This window comes from Entelurus aequoreus, linkage group LG20 (genome assembly GCF_033978785.1).
Source record: "Entelurus aequoreus isolate RoL-2023_Sb linkage group LG20, RoL_Eaeq_v1.1, whole genome shotgun sequence".
NCBI lineage: Eukaryota > Metazoa > Chordata > Actinopteri > Syngnathiformes > Syngnathidae > Entelurus > Entelurus aequoreus.
This window is the reverse complement of record NC_084750.1, coordinates 19,179,373-19,200,804: the sequence shown is the minus strand read 5'-3', so window position 1 is coordinate 19,200,804 and position 21,432 is coordinate 19,179,373. Positions and strand designations below refer to the sequence as shown.

Genomic DNA, 21,432 nt, shown 5'->3' with positions numbered 1-21,432 from the left:
CGGCTTGTTTGCATCATTTCATTGCCAGTGAATGAAGGCACAAGCAACTTGAGATCTTTTATTTCCCCCGTCAATTGCTCAATGTCGAGGAAGGTATTTAACGAAAACACAGCAAAATGTGTTTGTGCTGCAGAAATATGAGATACAGCCCTGGGACGACTATCCACACCAAATAAAGGTTTTCACTTACATGATTGATGATTATTATTATTCAAATTCATTATAATTTTTGGCATGAATACCGTATTTTTCGGAGTATAAGTCGCACCGGCCGAAAATGCACAATAAAGAAGGAAAAAAACATATATAAGTCGCACTGGAGTATAAGTCGCATTTTTGGGGGAAATTTATTTGATAAAAGCCAACACCAAAAATAGACATTTGAAAGGCAATTTAAAATAAATAAAGAATAGTGAACAACAGGCTGAATAAGTGTACGTTATATGAGGCATAAATAACCAACTGAGAACGTGCCTGTTATGTTAACGTAACATATTATGGTAAGACTCATTCAAATAACTATAACATATAGAACATGCTATACGCTAAATCCCATGAAATCTTATACGTCTAGTCTCTTACGTGAATGAGATAAATAATATTATTTGATATTTTATGGTAATGTGTTAATAATTTCACACATAAGTCGCTCCTGAGTATAAGTCGCACCCCCGGCCAAACTATGAAAAAAACTGCGACTTATAGTCCGAAAAATACGGTAGTTTTTTGCCGGTGCGCCTCATTTCCTACTGTATAGGCTAGGCAAAAGTATCAATACTTCCATACCAACACACTACGGTTGTCCCGATACTAAAATCTTGGTACCGGTACTGGTACCAAGATGTATTTCGATATTTTTCTAAATAAAGGGTACCACAAAAAATTGCATTATTGGCTTTATTTTAAAAAACATCTTAGGGTACAATAAACATATTTTTATTATTGCAATTTAGTCCTTAAATAAAATAGTGAACATACGAGACAACATGCCTTTTAGTAGTAAATAAAGAAACAAAGGCTCCTAATTTAGCTGCTGACATATGCAGTAACATAGTGTGTCATTTTCCATTCTATTATTTTGTCAACATTATTAAGGACAAGCGGTAGAAAATGAATTATTAATCTACTTGTTCATTTACTGTTAATAACTGCGTACTTCCTGTTTTAACATGTTCTATCTACACTTCTGTTAAAATGTAATAATCCCTTATTCTTCTGTTGTCTGGATGCTTTACATTAGTTTTGGATGATACTAGGGCTGCAACTAACGATTAATTTGATGATCGATTAATCTGTCGATTATTACTTCGATTAACCGATTAATAATCGGATAAAAGAGACAAACTACATTTATATCCTTTCCAGTATTTTATTGGAAAAAAACAGCATACTGGCACCATACTTATTTTGATTATTGTTTCTCAGCTGTTAGTACATGTTGCAGTTTATAAATAAATGTTTAAAATTTTTTTTTTTTTTTTTAAATATTCAAAAATAATAATAAAAAATTGCATGTGCATTGCATAGATCCAACGAATCGATGACTAAATTAATCGCCAACTATTTTTATAATCGATTAGTTGTTGCAGGCCTAGATGATACCACAAATTTGGGTATACCAAGTAGTTACAGGATCATACATTGGTCATATTCAAGACGTATTTCCTGAGTTTATAAACATAATATACATTTTTTTAAAACGAAAAAACATTTTGTGATGCTAAAAAATATCGATGTAATCATAGTAGTATTGACTAGATACGCTCCTGTACTTGGTATCATTACAGTGGATGTCAGGTGTAGATCCACCCATGGCATTTGTTTACATTGTGACGCCGGTGAGCTATTGTATCCTCTACAGTGTGTAGTGAAGCATGTTTAGCTATTCCTCGTCCTGCAGTGATAATGATAGTTGTTAGAAACTCACTTTATTTGTCGCCATGGAGGCGAGGATTAGTGATTTAGAAGTAGATAAAACACTTATATAAGGCTTTTAATTTTTTGCGGCTCCAGACAGATTTTATTTTTGGACCAATATGGCTCTTTTAACATTTTGGGTTGCTGACCCCTGGCCTATCAGGACCTATATGCTTTGTTTTGAATGCCTTGTTCTTCATAAAGCAAACTTTACCTGCACATTGCTATACCCGTCTCTGCATCCTGGGGTTACGCCAACAATGCCAAGCCGCATCTTGACAATTTAGCTACGTGGTAGGCTCTAAAGGTTAGAAACAGTATAATTTCTGCAGTCGATGCTAGCCCTCCACAACAGACATATTGGGGAGTTAATCATGGAAAGCAAATTACAAAACCCCAAGTTTGTGTATGTCATTCCATTCAACCGCCTGTCTGCCAAAACTGTAAGGCATCCCTCACAAAAGTCAAAGGCAGAACTGTTTCACGTCTGCGTGGCCCCTCTGAGCACATCAAATCCAGAGTCCCGAGCAGCAAGAGAAATGGGTCAAGGCAGCTGCTTCCTAACCGGCAAACCTCTGCCAGACTACAATCCCCCCACGGCATGAAAACCCCTCAAACCTTTTCCACTCCTGCCACGGTTGACTTGGAGCTCCGGTGTCTTCTAAATCTGTTCTCTACTTTGTCAAAGGCAAGGAAAAAAATACAAATAAATGAAATATTAGTTTGCGCTTCCACAGGAGAGAGTGGATTGAGAGATTGGGATTAGTACCTGGCCCCCTGCTGTGCTTACATCTGTTTTTGTTTTTTTAAACAATCAACCACATGCTGCTTTTTTTAAGGACTTGTTCAGACTCCAAGTTCTTTTCACGGACTGATTCTTGTATTCCTTCTGTAGCTTCTCCATTATCTCCAATTTATTTCAAAAATGCTCAAACCAAGCTCGAAATGAATTTCTCTTCCAAAACACTTCTTGCTTCCTGGCGTGTGCTGCAGCTGATTGTCAGAACCCCGAGTGGAACATAACGAGGAGGGGTCATATGACAATGCCAGTACAGTAAGATGGGATATAAAACGCATTCCCAAGCCCTTTTTTAAAAAAAGGCCTCATTATGATTTTTTTCCACATTTAAATCACTTCTTTGTGGTCTACATAACATGTAATGGTGGTTCTTTGCTCGAAATGTTGCATAGATGATGTTTTACAGATCATCTTCAAGCTGCTTTCTGAGCGTTTCTTTAGGATGCGCCGATTTGTGGGCGATCTTATTGACATGCCTCCACTTGGACCGCGTCTTCTCGCGGTCAGTTTTTAGTGCTTCCATATGGAGTCTACTGACAGATATCAGTTCAAACTATACTCTACTTCAGGGGTGGGCAATTAATTTTTACCGGGGGCCGCATGAGCAACCCGAGCACTGCTGGAGGGCCACATCGACAATATTTCAATTACATTTTGCTCAATATTATTTTTGATGTATACCGTAAGATAAATAATAATAATAATAATAATAATAATTAATAATAATAGTAATACTTCAACATAGTGTGTGTAACAGCATTCCATGACTAATATAAATAAATTAACATTAATAATAAATGACAGTAAAATAAGCACACGTATGACTGAGGAGTCATAGTGTAACTTTGTGTGGTGTTTGAGTTGTCCGACTTTTTGTGTGGCCATAAACGCACCAGTGGTTTAGGGGTATGCGTGTTGGTGACAGATGACAAGTTAGTTTTGGCCTGGTTTGTACGGCAGAAAAGGACTACTTTTTCGAGATAGTAGTGTTTTACTCATGTTTTTGGTGTGGTTATGTCCGAATATAAACAGTTTTGCTCAATAAAGTGATCGATATAATTCCTGTCCTCGAAGCATCTCGATAGACGTTACAATAATTGAACGGCGTTCAAATGAACGGTGTTGACGAACACCGTTAGGGCCGCTTGTTGTCACTGTCACTCAAAGTTGCATTGCAAAATTACATAGAATAAATATGTTTATTTTGTTTAGAATTCAGATGGGATTTGATTTGGTGCGCGGCATATATTTGCTGCGCGCAGCAGACGCTTGAGCAGTGCGCAATTGCGCAGGCACGCACCTTAGAGCAGTGGTCCCCAACCACCGGGCCGCGGCCCGGTACCGGTCCGCGGACCGATTGGTACCAGAAAAAAAAATAAAATAAAAAAATCAACATAGAAAAACACATTTTATACATTATATATCAATGTAGATCAATACAGTCTGCAGGGATACAGCCCGTAAGCACACATGATTGTATTTCTTTATGGAAAAAAAAACAAAAAACAATTTTTTTTTAATCCCCCCCCCGTGGGACAAATTTTCAAGCGTTGACCGGTCCGCATCTACAAAAAGGCTGCGGACCACTGCCTTAGAGGGAACGTTGCTTTGCAGTCCATGTCTTGTTGGAAACACGCCATTCTTCATCAACTTTTCTCTTTTTAGCGTCTCTGGTGTAAACTGTGCATCACTTGTCGCTGCATGTGCACCTTCACTCGCAGGTTACACACAGACACACGCCCATAAATAATACTTTTCAAAATAAAAGCAGCACAATTGTATTGTGCGCACGACATAGATGTTTTTTCAACTTTATTTTGTAATTAGTGATTGCAGCTGTTCACATTCACTCACAATCACGCACACGCATACGTCCACACGGAAGTAATACAAATAACGATTTTCAAAACAAAAGCAGCACCATTGTAATGCACACTCGACATAGATACTTTTTAAAATGTATTTTGTAATTTATAATTGGCCTCACGCGGGCCGGACAGGGACGCACAAAGGGCCGGATGCGGCCCGCGGGCCGCAGAATGCCCAGGTCTGCTCTACTTTGTATGAGAAATGGCAAAAGCGGAGGATGCATGTGCATGTACGGGAAAGTCTGCCCCACAGCACGAGGATAGCGAAAAACAAGGAGTTTATTTACAGTTTTTTCCATTTGCTTACACACAATTTTACTAACTGTGTGTCTTTTTTCAAAAGGATTTACACACACATCAATTTTCTTAATTCCTACATTATTTGCAATATGACACACTTCGGTCAAAACATATGCCTATTCATCAAAATAAAGCAAGCATTTGTAAAAAATGCAGTTTTATTGTCATCTCACTCACACAGACTTCAAATGATAAGACACTATTGGAGTGAGTTACCCAGAACAGTGATAAATACAAAACACATTTGTAAAAAAAAACTATTTTACTATAAGGAAATCACACATGTTTGGGGCATTTTGCCTGACCTTTTTAGCATATGTGATTATTGATTAATGTAACTTCTGACAACACGTCAAACATGCTAACCCATTTGAAGCGTCACCACCGCATTCAAGCAGCCTCTCCTCGGCGAGTCAGGCAGGGCTAATAACAAATGTTTTTATAGCAGCAGATTTAAGACCATATTGCATTAGAAACTAGATTTTGACCCACTTCTATGGTGGAAGAACAATAAGCCCATATATCCTCTTACTGCCAAGTTAGCCAGGCTGGGGGGGGGGGGAAGAAAAGTTAATCTGAGGCTGAGTTGACTTGAAACTGTTTAATGTTGCACTTTTTATATGTAGAAGAAAAGTTTTGTCATTTTATTTAATCTGAGCAACAACTTGAGGCAGTTTAATGTTGATTAACATGGACCCCGACTCAAACAAGTTGAAAAACGTATTCGGGTATTACCATTTAGTGGTCAATTGTACGGAATATGTACTGTACAATCTACTAATAAAAGTCTCAATCAATCAATCAAAAAAAGGTTTGCTCAGAATGTTAAGAAACCATTCTGAGCCTTATCTTATTTAGTTTTTATTTTATATATGTTGACCACATTAACCCTGGCAATGGACCCTGTGTGTATATGTATGTTAAGCCATCGTTTACAAATTTGGTAAATAAATAACCAAAAAATTTACATTTTGTTGTTTTCTTATTGTACCGAAAATGAACCGAACCGTGACCTCTAAACCGAGGTACGTACCGAACCGAAATTTTTGTGTACCGTTACACCCCTAGTAACTTGACAAAATATATTGGCAAATCCACAGCAATCGACATTGTTTATTTTGAAGTGGGTCTATACGTAAGGACCTAAAGAGAAAGTAAACATATCCTGTAATCTTTTCAAGAACTGCTCAACAATGATGCTTCAAACTGCAAATATTCATTTTTACCAGTCAGGTAAAGCATACTTGCCAACCCTCCCGTTTGTAGTATTCAGCGCCTCTCCCGATAACCGCCCGGCAGAAATGTTCTCCCGACAAACACCCGGTATTCACCCGGAGCTGGAGGCCACGCCCCCTCCAGCTCAATGCGGACCTGAGTGGGGACAGCCTGTTCTCACGTCCACTTTCCCACAATATAAACAGCTTGCCTGCCCAATGACGTCATAACATCTACGGCTTTTAGAGAGTAGAGTGCACAACTGCGCACACAACAAGGAGACGAAGAAGAAGAACGAGGAAGTTACAGACATGGCGACGCCGTCGACGAGCAAGATGAAGAAATACGCTTGCAAGTTCCAAAACGAATGGAAACAAGAATTTCAGTTCATCCAGGACAGTTCGAAGGGGAAGGTGTATGTAATTATGTTGCCTGTACATTTTGTAGAACAGACTTCTCCATTGAACACGGTGGCCGAGTCATGAACGGAGGAGAAGTTAAACAGGGCAATACTGCCATCTACTGGATAGCCCCCGAAACACTGAAATTCAAGTATTTATTTTATTTATATGTATAATAAAATAAATATATATACATATATATATACAGTATATATAGCTAGAATTCACTGAAAGTCAAGTATTTCATATATATATATATATATATATATATATATATATATATAGAAATACTTGAGTTGGTGAATTTTAGCTGTAAATATACTCCCCTATTAACCACACCCCACCCCACCCACCCCCCACCCCCCACCTCCCGGTATCGGAGGTCTGAAGGTTGGCAAGTATGGGTAAAGTAACATATCACAGTAGTCAACAATAACATGCAGTACAAATTAAAATCTGAGACAAATAAAAAGGTTTGAAAAAAAAAATCTGGAGATAAAAATTACAAATGGAAAAAAACTGTATAGCTGTAGCACCCACTTGAAAGCTGTATTTTCACCTGTGTGTCTTTACACCTGGTGGATGTGATTATCCAATGTGTTCAATTGTGTGGTCGTTGGCAAGTCAGCCCTTTGGATCGACCAGGAAGTAACTTCACAATCTAGATACGCTATTGTACTTGGTATCATTATATGGATGTTAGGTGTAGATCCACCCATGGCATTTGTTTACATTCAGGGGTGCTAGCTTTCTGTTAGCGGTGAGCTATTGTATCCTGCTACGGTGTGTAGTGAAGCATGTTTAGCTATTCCTCGTCCTGCAGGGATGATACTTGTAAGAAACATACTTTATTTGTCACCATGGAGGTGAGGATTAGTGATTTAGAAGTAGTTAAAACACTGTTGTAGACAACAGACGCATTTTGCCCTAAAAATTTAAGATAAAAGGTGAAGTTATAACACTAAAATGCCCTCAGGAAGAGGTGCTTTAAGACATGGCTAGCTAGCTAGCAGCGAACATCCATCCGCAGTTAGCTAGCTAGCCATGTCTTAAAGCACCTCTTCCTGAGGGAGTTTCAGTGTTATAACTTCACCTTTATCTTAAAATTTTAGGCCAAAATGCATCCATTGTTCCTTTTGTCTACACACTGTGTCTGCTTATAAGTACTCTGTGATTGTGCGCTGCCGTACATGCTCCTCTGCTGGCAAAACCAGCAATGTCACGACGTGACAACGCACCGTCATGCCCAGGAACCGGAACTTTTCAAACAGAGTATAGTACCGTTTTTGATTCATTAGTACCGCGATACTATACTAGTACCGGTATACCGTACAACCCTAGCTCCATGTAAACGCAGAGAGACTTTTGTGTATCAAAATAGACATCAAAACATGCAACTTACTGTATTGTAGAACTCCTTTGTTGAGGATGCTGCGGAACAATCATTGACATGTTTGTGTACAGATTGGGAATCTCCTTCAGCTTGCAACAGGGGTCACTGACACCATCACGGGGCAGAAATGAGGTCAAATGACACAAACGGGACCACTATAAGAAAAGAGACAGGCGACATGAGCTGTTTCCTACCACACGTTTGTTGTAAACACCAGGTTATCATATCCTCCTGGGAACCAGTGTCCCCTGCAGTGAACATTTGTTCATGGTCTATTTCTTTTTGTCAAAGCTACATATTTTGGAAGATAAATAACCCCGATGTCTATAAATGACTACGGCAGTAATTTAAGTAAGCAGATCCAATACATAAAGACTGATATTTAACCGATTCGGCAAAATATTTGCTTGTGCAGATGGACCTAATAAGCCGGGTGGGTGTATAGTAGGGTTGTCAAAAGTATCATACCAAGAGGCAAAAAATACCTGCTTTTTTAGCATCATGAGTACCAATTACTGCACAACACTTCCGTGTCAATTTTCTGAGTCAACGCCAAAAAAGAAGGCCTGCTCTCTTAAAAAATGAGCCAGTGTTTCCCATATACCGTATTTCCGGACTATAAGCTGCACCAGTATATAAGCCGCATCCACTTAATTTTAGACAAACGTTTGTTTTCCGCATATAGTATACACACACACACACACACACACACACACACACACACACACACACACACACACACACACACACACACACACACACACACACACACACACACACACACACACACACACACACACACACACACACTGGTACGTTGTAAAATGAAAGATTTGCATAGAAAAATGTTGTAAATGTTTATTTACATACCTTAATTGTTTCTAAATGGCGCCTGTAACACGGCAGTAAAACGGCTGATAAAACAAAACAGAAAAATCGATGTCTTTATTCATCCTTTATGAGATAATTAAGATTTTCTCCTTTTTAAATATGTATTACTACTCAGTGGCCTGGTGGTTAGAGTGTCCGCCCTGAGATGGGTAGGTTGTGAGTTCAAACCCCGGCCGAGTCATACCAAAGACTATAAAATGGGAGCCATTACCTCCCTGCTTGGCACTCAGCATCAAGGGTTGGAATTGGGGGTTAAATCACCAAAATGATTCCCGGGCGCGGCACCACTGCTGCCCACTGCTCCCCTCACCTCCCAGGGGGTGAACAAGGGATGGGTCAAATGCAGAGGACAAATTTCACCACACCTAGTGTGTGTGTGACAATCATTGGTACTTTAACTTTTAACTTTAATTAAGATATTATACGTATTATAGATTCTTTGCAAACAGAGTTTGAGCGTTGTTTTTTTATTATAGTGGATCATTTTAGTACATTGCTTGATACATATTATCATTTAGCTGTTAGCGAAGACAAATCCAAAGATTAGCTGCACCTTTGTATAAGCCACAGGGTTTAAAGCTTGGGAAAAAAGTAGTAGGAAATTACGGTATTATTTGTGGAAGCTTGTCGCAAATTTGGCGTTTCCAGTTCAACCTCGCTCATAAACAAATAACGCACTTTGTGTCTTTTTACGCATTAAAATCAGAAAGGACGCGCATTTCCGGAACTCCGCACGTCCCGCGACGCGGATTTGTAATTTTTTTTTTACCGACCCTGCCTTCTCTGGCTTGTTTTTTTTTTTTAAATCGATTATCGCTTTCCGCCGGTGTTTTGTTTATATTTGCCGGGTCAAATTTCCGTCCCTGTTCATTGCGTTTTTATTGGTCGACTTCAAAGTAATGAACTCTCCGGTACAATTTCTTAAATTTTGATTCACAGAAGGATTTATCAATCACAAATACTGCATTTCCGGTATTAGGACTCCCGCGCGTTATTGTTTTCGTCATGGCGAGCAATAAACCCAAGAAGCGACGCTTCAATGAAAAGTGGCTTCAGTAGCGAATGTTTATAACTGAATAAATTTACACCCATCCATTTTCTACCGCTTGTCTCGTTCGGGGTTATGGGGGGTGCTGGAGCCTATCTCAGCTGCATATGCATAAAAATGTGTTTTCTTTTGTATAATTTTTTTTATTAATTAAGTAACATTTATGACAAATGTTAGAATAATGATGTATATATTATCACACAACACTTATGCTTAAGGGCCATTGCTATAGTTATTATCAATAGTGCTGAAGTTGTATTTTTCTATCTGTGCAAAGCTGGCAATCTAAAAGATTGCAAGTCATCTCGTATCAGTGTTGTGTCCAGACTCGGCCTGCTGACTGCCAAGGCCGAGCATCGAGTACCGTGACGCAGACAGAGCAGAGACAAGGCGAAATCACGAGTGTCAGCACATTTGCATTTCTTGAATAGTCATATATTGTGTCTAACTGGGGTTGCTGAAATTACCCCACCTCCTTCAGCAGGAGCTTCAGTGATGTAACCAGGGACCTCCCAAATAAATAGAGGAAGCATGTGGATCTGTAACTAGAGTACAGCCCAAAAAACGTCTCTCCTCAATTGAGCAAAATTTAACTCTGTCTCTGCATGATTCCTTGCTTCTTGTCTGTTTAATAGACAGTGTTTCCCACACATTCATTTATTTGTGGCGGCCGCCACGAAAGAATTAAGGCCGCCACAAAAAAAATAAAAAAAAATTTTACATTTTTTTTTGTGTCCTGTCAAGCTTCTCAGGCAAATCATATAGTTGATGTAGATGCCCATATCGGCTGTTCAGATTTACTTTACAAAAGAGAAGTGTAGGATCAAGATTTCTGGAGCTCTTTGTTCAGTGGATCAGATGTTTGATGAAGCTTTGTGTCTAGCTACCACCACTACTGTTTTCTGTTTATTTGTTACTGACTGTGGCAGGACACCTCTGCTTCACTTTATGTTGCTGGTAAATAATATGGTTGTAGTAGTAGGCTAAAGTTAAATTATTTAGTATGCACTAATTAAAGGGGCAGAGCTTTAAGAGACATTTTAGCTTTTATATTTTTATAAGATATATTTTTTGTAAGAACCACAATTAATAAATATATTTCAGTGAATAACTTATTGTTCAAATCTGTATATAAATATGTACATAAAGTGTTGTAATTATATTGTAAAATGGATGGATGGATGGATGGATGGACGTTTAAAACAAAACTGTTATTATTAATTAGTAAGTATACATTTTTTGAGCCTTTTTAGAGAAAATCAAATCATTGTAGTAAATTATGCAAATTACTCGATGATATCATGGTGACCACGCCCATAGCCACGCCCCCACCGCCACAGGTATCTTGGCAGTTTATGGGAAACACTGATAGATGTCATCAGTGTTTGAACCTGACACAACTTTTTTTCCAAAAAACAATATAGAATGTGAGATATAACAGGATAATGCACACATTTATAATTTGTTTTCGAAACGGTTACAAAAAAGTGGGACCACATTTTTCTGACTTGATGGTTGTCCCTAGGACCCATATTTTGAAATTTCCTAGCGCCAACAATGTAATGGAAGTGTGGCAGTGTAGCATCACTGTCGGTGCGGCGTAACTCCACTTCACAACGCGCCTGGTTTGCAAGAGAATAAGATGTATTAGAAATGATATGTTGTACAACTTAGTCACTGAGTCACTAATCAGCGAGAAGAGGTACACATTAAAAGTGAAAGCGAGGTGCATCTTGCATCAAGCAGTTATTCAATCATAATAGAAAGCAAAGCAGTCACAAAAGTGAGAGCAGAGCCCAGGAAGTGTGCATAACCACAGAGAACATCCAGATAAGTGCAAACCAACTTTGATCACATCTATAGGTGCTAAAAAACACGTACTAATTTCACCAGGGAGGCCTGGGGGACATTTGCTGAACACAGCTCTTTTTTATGGGCCTGTGGCACATTCTAGAAATAAAATAAGCAAAAAAGAAACCCAGTCTCAATGGGAGAATAGAGCAAAAAGGCATAACGTAATAAAAAAAAAGGCTTAAATAACAAATACAAATAGAAAGATTTGTCATTGAATGTATGTTTTGGGGTTTTTCTTTGCCGATTTCATTACAGATTACAGGATAAAGTCACTCTACAACAATATTGTTTGTTCTATAAACTTGAAGGCTCCACACCGCTGCTGTTCTTTTTAGAAGGTAAAATAGTTATTTATGAGCATATTTATAAGTACAGTATTATTTGCTTTGACCTATTGTCTGGGAGGTTAGAGGTCACTGTTCTTTTTTCGAGGGTTGTCCCGATACCAATATTTTGGTACCGGTACCAAAATGTATTTTGATACTTTTCTATACAAAAAGGGAGCCAAAAAAAATGGCATTATTGGCTTTATTTGAACAAAATGTCTTAGGGTACATTAAACATATGTTTCTTATTGCAATCAAAGAACAATTTAGTCCTTAAATAAAATAGTGAACTTGTCTTTTAGTAGTAAGTAAACCAACAAAGGCTCCTAATTAATCTGCTGATATATGCAGTAACATATTGTGTCATTTATCATTCTATTATTTTGTCAACATTATAAAGGACAAGCTGTAAAAATGGATTGTTAATCCACTTCTTCATTTACTGTTAATATCTGCTTATTTTCTGTTTCAACATGTTCTATCTACACTTCTGTTAAAATGTAATAATCACTTATTATTCTGTTGTTTGATACTTTACATTAGTTTTGGGTGATACCACACATTTGGGATTGATCCGATAACAAGTAGTTACAGGATCATACATTGGTCATATTCAAAGTCCTCATGTGTCCAAGGACGTATTTCCTGAGTTTATAAACATAATATGAAAAAAAGGAAAAAAGATTTTGTGACGATAAAAAATATAGATGTAATCTTAGTAGTATCGACTAGATATGTTATTGTACTTGGTATCATTAGAGTGGATGTCAGGTGTAGATCCACCCATGGCATTTGTTTACATTCAGGCGCGCTAGCTTTTGTTAGCGATGACACCGGTGAGCTATTGTATCCTCCTACGGCAGACCTGGGCATTCTGCGGCCCGCGGGCCGCATCCGGCCCTTTGTACGTCCCTGTCCGGCCCGCGTGAGGCCAATCATAAATTACAAAATAAATTTTAAAAAGTATGTATCTCGAGTGTGCAATACAACGGTGCTGCTTTTGTTTTGAAAAGCGTTATTTGTATGACTTCCGTGTGGACGTATGCTCGTGCGTGCAGCGGCAATCACAAGTTACAAAATACATTTAAAAAAACATCTATGTCGTGCGTGCAATACAACTGTGCTGCTTTTATTTTGAAAAGTGTTATTTATGGGCGGTCCGCCCGGTTGTCCCCGAGACGCTAAAAAAAGAAAAGGTGATGACGAATGGCGTGTTTTCATCAAGACATGGACTGCCAAGTAAAGGTAAAGCCGTGTGGATGTCTGGATGTTGCTGTGTTTAAAGAATATAGTGTAACGACCTGCTGAAGTTGTTGTCTTCTTGAGTTGCGTAAATGAGGAGTAAGGATATGTGCGTATGGAAGGAACGAGATAAGTTGAGCTGTGTTACTATAGGTTGCTCAATAAAAGTTTAAAAAGAGCGTCAGACTTGGTGTGCACTTCTTCTGGATGCTACAATTGGTGGCATAAGTAAAACTTTGCGCATACTGCACTGCTTAATTGTGTGCGCAGCCTGCTACGTCATCGAGAGGTACGTGCCACGTGAGGAGCTCGCCGCAGAGAGAGAGAGAGAGAGAGAGAGAGAGAGAGAGAGAGAGAGAGAGAGAGAGAGAGAGAGAGAGAGAGAGAGAGAGAGAAAGGAAGGAGAGAGGTATTGTCTACAGAGAGAGAGAGAGAGAGAGAGGAAGGAGAGAGGCAGTGTCTACAGAGAGAGAGAGAGAGAGAAAGGAAGGAGAGAGGCAGTGTCTACAGGTGCAGCGCACGCTGCTCGGCATGGGGGAATTCCGCCCTCAATGAAGACTCCCAGGTTTGATGGCAAGGCGAACTGGGAGGCATTTCATCCCACTTCTGACATCAATTGTAGAGTCCAGAAGAAGTGCACACCAAGTCTGACGCTCTTTTTAAACTTTTATTGAGCAAGCTATACTAACACAGCTCAACTTATCTCGTTCTTTCCACACGCACAGCTATCCTCACTCCTCATTTCCGCAACAGCAACGCTTCCTCCTTCTTCGCCAATCACCTTACAGGCGTGCTACGTTCACAACAAAGAGGATGCAGGATAAAGTGACAGAAATTTAATTTTTGCATGGTATTATACATCAGGAAGTGTTGTGTAAGAAAGTGTTAAAAATAAAACCATCAAAAGCCATCTGCTTTTGTATAAAGATAAGTTAGGTTAAATGGAAATATTATTATTTTTTATCTTACGGTATATCAAAAATAATTTAAGCAAAATGTAATTGAAATATTGTCGGTGTGGCCCTCCAGCACTGCTCGGGTTGCTCATGCGGCCCCCGGTAAAAATTAATTGCCCACCCCTGTCCTACGGTGTGTAGTGAAGCATGTTTAGCTATTCCTCGTCCTGCAGTGATAATGATACTTGTAAGAAACATACTTTATTTGTCGCCATGGAGACGAGGATTAGTGATTTAGAAGTAGCTAAAACACTGACTGCGGATGGATGTTCACCGCTAACTAGCCAGTCATGTCTTAAAGCACCTCTTCCTGAGGGTGTTTCAGTGTTATAACTTCACCTTTATCCTCAGTTTTTAAGCCAAAATGCGTCCGTTCTCCCTTTTCTGTCTACACACTGTGTCTGCTTTTAAGTACTCCTTGATTGTGCGCTGCCGAACATGCTCCTCTGCTCGTAAACCCAGCAATATCACGACGTGACAGCGCGCATTCATGCCCGTTGAAAAAAAAGAAAGAAAAATCATTGCCGGGTCAACACAGATAAACAGAACCGGTACTTTTCAAACAGAGTATAGCAGTGGCTCTCAACCTTTTTTCAGTGATGTACCCCCAGGGAACATTTTTTTTCCATTCAAGTACCCCCTAATCAGAGCAAAGCATTTTTGGTTGAAAAAAAAAGAGATAAAGAAGTAAAATACAGCACTATGTCATCAATTACTGATTTATTAAATTGTATAACAGTGCAAAATATTGCTCATTTGTAGTGGTCTTACTTGAACTATTTGGAAAATAAATAAATAAAAATAACTAAAAACTTGTTGAAAAATAAACAAGTGATTAAATTATAAATAAAGATTTCTACACATAAAAGTAATTATCAACCTTATTTGGGGATTGTAATAGAGATCCATCTGGATTCATGAAAATATTAATTTTGTTGAAGTATTATTCTATAAATATATTTATAAAGGATTTTTGAATTGTTGCTATTTTTAGAATATTTAAAAAAAATCTCACATACCTCTTGGCATATCTTCAAGTACCCCCAGGGGTACGCGTACCCCCATTTGAGAACCACTGGAGTATAGTACCGTTTTTGATTAATAATACAAGTACAACCCTATATCAGTATCGACTACTGAAATCCTGGTGTATCCAGCATTATCTGCATTACATAACAGTCTCCTGTCTTATGGGGATAAGGTCACAACTTGCAGTACATTCAACCTGCTCACAATATTTAGGAAACAGAGGTTTGTTTCAGGGTAAACTGCAAGTGGTCTGCTTTGTTTCGTTGTTGTATTAACCTCAACTTTTTTTTTTTAACACAACATGCAAACATATAGCTACTAGTGCCAACAACAACAAAAAATTATCTGATACTTTTTTACACTACCGTAAAATATAAAATACAAATAAGGCAAGATAAATATCCAACACTTTTCTTTTCTATAGTAAATGATGTATGTCAGTGTTTCCCATAAACTGCCAAGATACCTGTGGCAGTGGGGGCGTGGCTATGGGCGTGGTCACCATGACATCATCGAGTAATTTGCATAATTTACTACAATGATATGATTTTCCCTAAAAAGGCTCAAAAAATGTATACTTACTAATTAATAATAACAGTTTTGTTTTAAACGTCCATCCATCCATCCATCCATTTTACAATATAATTACAACACTTTATGTACATATTTATATACAGATTTGAACAATAATTTATTCACTGAAATATATTTATTAATTGTGGTTCTTACAAAAAATATATCTTATAAAATATAAAAGCTAAAATGTCTCTTAAAGCTCTGCCCCTTTAATTAGTGCATACTAAATAATTTAACTTTAGCCTACTACTACAACCATATTATTTACCAGCAACATAAAGTGAAACAGAGGCAGAGGTGTCCTGCCACAGTCAGTAACAAATAAACAGAAAACAGTAGTGGTCAAATACAAATAAGGCAACAAGAGAAGTATCCTACACTTCTCTTTTGTAAAGTAAATCTGAACAGCCTATATGGGCATCTACATCAACTATATGATTTGCCTGAGAAGCTGGACAGGACAAAAAAAAAAATGTTTTAATTTTTTTATTTGTGGCGGACGTAATTCTTTCGTGGCGGGCCGCCACAAATAAATGAATGTGTGGGAAACACTGTATGTACAGCAAATATGAGCATCGACATCAACAACATCGTGGCTGGACAAGACATATCTAAAATATTTTTTTAAATAATCGATTTTTTATCTTTTTAATCGGTTAGGAATTGTTACAAGTAAGAATCGTGATTCAATCAAAAATCGATTCTTTTTTTCATGATTATATGTGTACAATTGAATGAGTAATATATGAATATACATATACACACACACACACATATATATATATATATATATATATATATATATATATATATATATATATATATATACACACACATATATATTAAGGGTGTAACGGTACACAAAAATCTCGGTTCGGTACGTACCTTGGTTTAGAGGTCACGGTTCGGTTCATTTTCGGTACAGTAAGAAAGCCACCTACCAGCCCAGACAGAACAGGTGGTGGGGTTCCTGGCTGGAATCTCCCAAGAACGATCCTTGGACTAGATGCCTTTTTTCCTTAGCTCGCCATCATAAAGAAGCCTGGCCTGTGTAAGAACCAGGACCATCCTTATAAATCAATGTGTACACAAATCAAATATCTTGATTAAATAACACTACTTGTATTATAAAGTATTCAGAACAGGTTCTAGTTTTTTCCTCAATATTGTACAATATAAATCAACATACATGTCAGAATCACAATATGCAGTGCTAAAATAACCATTAGCAGCATAAATGACCTATACAATTCGGTCAGTGCACTAAACGTGCTTATTATCAAGCACATTCAATACACAATAGTTATCATTGGTTCAAGTCATAGACCTTGTATATGGACGATTGAGAAATATGCCACAAAGACTGTTGCAATGAAACAATGGAAGAAAGACTTGTATATTTTCATAAACATGGACTCACCAACTCCGCTTCTACAGTCACACACAGCTTAATGACAAAAAATCAGTCATAAAGTTAACAAATAGGCATTTAGTTTAGAATCCCGTCAGCACAATATTTGGGGTGAAAACGAGAATCAAAACCTACCCCCAGCAGAAATACAATCTGTCTCCCATCATGTCCTGTCTACTGGCCACTTCCTGCTACCGGCGTATAAGTACAGCTGATTGGACCGCGGCGGTCACGTGACTAGGGAGAGCGCGCCTAGTCACGTGACAAAGAGTAATAGTCTCGCAAAAGTATGTATTTGACACCTGCGTAACACCAGCATGCCGTGTGTTGTGCATTGTTTACACAACGTGCGGTACGCTACTTATGTCCGTCCGTGCAGTGCGCTACTTAATATGTTCGTGTGGAAACTCGCTCGGTACACCTCCAAACCGAACTGAACCCCCCCGTACCGAAACGGCTCAATACAAATACACGTACCATTACACCCTTATATATATATATATATATATATATATATATATATATATATATATATAAATGCATTAACAATATATTTTGTTTTTACAAAAGCTGCAAACATTTTTTTTTTAAATTTTACTTTAAAAACTGTCCACTCAGTCACCAGAATTTTACAGTAAAAGCAGTGGATTTTTTACAGCATATAAAACAATTTAATAAATGGAATGGACTGGAGAAACAATACCACTGCTTTTAGCAGTAAAATTCATGCAACAGTTGCCGGATTGTATTTTTGTTTTAATGTTTGTTTTTTTAACGTTTTAGCGTCTTACTGTATATAGAAAAAAACAGCAGCAAAGTTGATTTTATGGTAAAAAAACGTGAATTGAACCGTAAAATCTATCGCCAATTTTACAGTCTACAATTTGATTGATAATTTGTTTGGAAATCATAAGTCAAGCATATATTTAAAGGCCTACTGAAAGCCACTACTACCGACCACGCAGTCTGATAGTTTATATATCAATGATGAAATCTTAACATTGCAACACATGCCAATACGGCCGGGTTAACTTATAAAGTGCAATTTTAAATTTCCCGCTAAACTTCCGGTTTGAAACGCCTCTGAGGGTTGACGTATGCGCGTGACGTCAATCATTGAAACGGAAGTATTCGGACACCATTGAAGTCAATACGAAATAGCTCTGTTTTCATCTCATTATTCCACAGTATTCTGGACATCTGTGTTGGTGAATCTGTTGCAATTTGTTCATTGCATTATGGAGAAAGAAGCTGAGCAAGCAAAGAAGAAAGTTGTCGGTGTGAAGCGTCTATTTTGCGAGGGAAGTCAGCAACAACACGTACACAGCCGGCGCTTCTTTGTTTACATTCCCGAAAGATGCAGTCAAGATGGAAGAACTCGGACAACAGAGACTCTTACCAGGAGGACTTTGATTTGGATACACAGTTGCGATAACGTGAGTACACAGCTGCGCTTCCAAACATTTGATCGCTTGCTATAACTAGCTCGAGCTAGTAGCTAGGAGCTAGGAGCTAGCATTAGGATTAATTTGTGGCATATTAAATATAAGCCTGGTTGTGTTGTGGCTAATAGAGTATATATATGTCTTGTGTTTATTTATTGTTGTAGTCATTCCCAGCTGAATATCAGGTCCCACCCGCGCGCTTCCAAACATTTGATTGCTTGCCCGTACGTGCGTGTCATGTACGTAACTTTGATTAAATATATAAGCTTTACGAACTTTGGGTTAGGTGAACGGTTGTTTGGGCTGAGTGAGTGTGTGTGTTATGCAGGTGTTTGAATTGTATTGGCGGGTTATATATACGGGATCCCGTCCATATTACCCGCTCGAGCTATAACTAGCTCGAGCTAGTAGCTAGGAGCTAGGAGCTAGCATAACAAACACCTAGGTGTTTGTTATGCGGGATTAATTTGTGGCATATTAAATATAAGCCTGGTTGTGTTGTGGCTAATAGAGTATATATATGTCTTGTGTTTATTTACTGTTGTAGTCATTCCCAGCTGAATATCAGGTCCCACCCGCGCGCTTCCAAACATTTGATTGCTTGCCATTACGTGCGTGTCATGTACATAACTTTGATTAAATATATAAGCTTTATGAACCTTGGGTTAGGTGAACGGTTGTTTGGGCTGAGTGAGTGTGTGTGTTGTGCAGGTGTTTTAATTGTATTGGCGGGTTATATATACAGGATCCCGTCCATATTACCCGCTCGAGCTATAACTAGCTCGAGCTAGTAGCTAGTAGCTAGGAGCTAGGAGCTAGCATAACAAACACCTAGGTGTTTTTATGCGGGATTAATTTGTGGCATATTAAATATAAGCCTGGTTGTGTTGTGGCTAATAGAGTATATATATGTCTTGTGTTTATTTACTGTTGTAGTCATTCCCAGCTGAATATCAGGTCCCACCCGCGCGCTTCCAAACATTTGATTGCTTGCCAGTACGTGCGTGTCATGTACGTAACTTTGATTAAATAAATAAGCTTTATGAACCTTGGGTTAAGTGAACGGTTGTTTGGGCTGAGTGAGTGTGTGTGTTGTGCAGGTGTTTGAATTGTATTGGCGGGTTATATATACAGGATCCCGTCCATATTACCCGCTCGAGCTATAACTAGCTCGAGCTAGTAGCTAGGAGCTAGCATAACAAACACCTAGGTGTTTTTATGCGGGATTAATTTGTGGCATATTAAATATAAGCCTGGTTGTGTTGTGGCTAATAGAGTATATATATGTCTTGTGTTTATTTACTGTTGTATTCATTTCCAGCTGAATATCAGGTCACCCCCGGCTCTCACAGCATCTTCCACTCCCCACTAGTCCTTCACTTGCACTTTCCTCATTTAAAAATATTTCATCCTCGCTCAAATTAATGGGGAAATCGTCGCTTTCTCGGTCCGAATCTCTCTCACTTCATGCGGCCATCATTGTAAACAATAGGGAACTTTGCGTATATGTTCAATTGACTACGTCACGCTACTTCCGGTAGGGGCAAGCCTTTTTTTATCAGATACCAAAAGTTGCGATCTTTATCGTCGTTGTTCTATACTAAACCCTTTCAGCAAAAATATGGCAATATCGCAAAATGATCAAGTATGACACATAGAATAGATCTGCTATCCCCGTTTAAATAAAAACATTTCATTTCAGTAGGCCTTTAAGTACAGTATTTATATTTATTTGAACAAAAAATATTTTTGAATACATGATAATATAATATTCAGATTTTGATAATATTGAATTCCAAAAGATATGCAATTGCATGCAGTTGCAATTGCATGATTTTTAACGTCAAAAGGGAAATAAATATATTTAGTAAGAAAGATTAAGCATTTTATTAACACATATTATTTCCAGGCTTTCGCCGTCCACATAAAATAATGTGGCGGGCCAGATTTGGCCCCCGGGCCTTGAGTTTGACACCAGTGAGCTAGCTCCTATTATGTGCGTACAAGTGAAGTGGTTGGAAACTTAGCAATTCTTCAACTTCTACCACTTGTAAATGTAGTTCGACATCATTGAGAACTACCAAGTCACAACTTAATAGTACCATTTAAAAAACACACCTGACAGCTACGAGCTAGCAGCTAAGAGCTAGCAGCTAAACGATGCACTTTTATACCAAGGCTAATGTTAGCATAGGCACAGTTAAAACATTAAAAAAATATCTGCGACTTACCATACGTGTTTTCTCCCGCTGGAAGTAGAATTATTGTAGGTTAAAATGTGAACATTTCTACTGACACATGATATGAATGTTATTTTTCATACTCGGTCAAGTAAGCGCTGCCCTCTACGTCATGCATCACGTGATTGTCAGGCTCCGTTTGATTGGTCGAACAGAGTCACGTGACTGCATCAGCTAGAAGAAGTCTCTCTTAAAGGCCTACTGAAATGAATTTTTTTTATTTAAACGGGGATAGCAGATCTATTCTATGTGTCATACTTGATCATTTCGCGATATTGCCATATTTTTGCTGAAAGGATTTAGTATAGAACAACGACGATAAAGATTGCAACTTTTGGTATCTGATAAAAAAAAGGCTTGCACCTACCGGAAGTAGCGTGACGTAGTCAGTTGAACATATACGCAAAGTTCCCTATTGTTTACAATGATGGCCGCATGAAGTGAGAGAGATTCGGACCGAGAAAGCGACAATTTCCCCATTAATTTGAGCGAGGATGAAAGATTTGTGGATGAGTAAAGTG

The 21,432-nt window shown here is 38.3% G+C and overlaps 1 protein-coding gene across 1 annotated transcript in view; it reads right to left on the bottom strand.

The window, feature by feature from the left end:
- Positions 1-21,018, bottom strand: part of nedd9 (neural precursor cell expressed, developmentally down-regulated 9) — a 132,524-nt gene extending 111,506 nt beyond the window's left edge. The window contains exons 1-3 of the mRNA XM_062029574.1: positions 20,903-21,018; positions 16,757-16,862; positions 7,903-8,048 (exon numbers count right to left, since the gene is read on the bottom strand). The gene's annotated coding sequence lies outside the window, so the exon portion shown is untranslated. The remainder of the gene's footprint in view (positions 1-7,902; positions 8,049-16,756; positions 16,863-20,902) is intronic.
- Between the last annotated feature and the right edge of the window lie 414 nt (positions 21,019-21,432).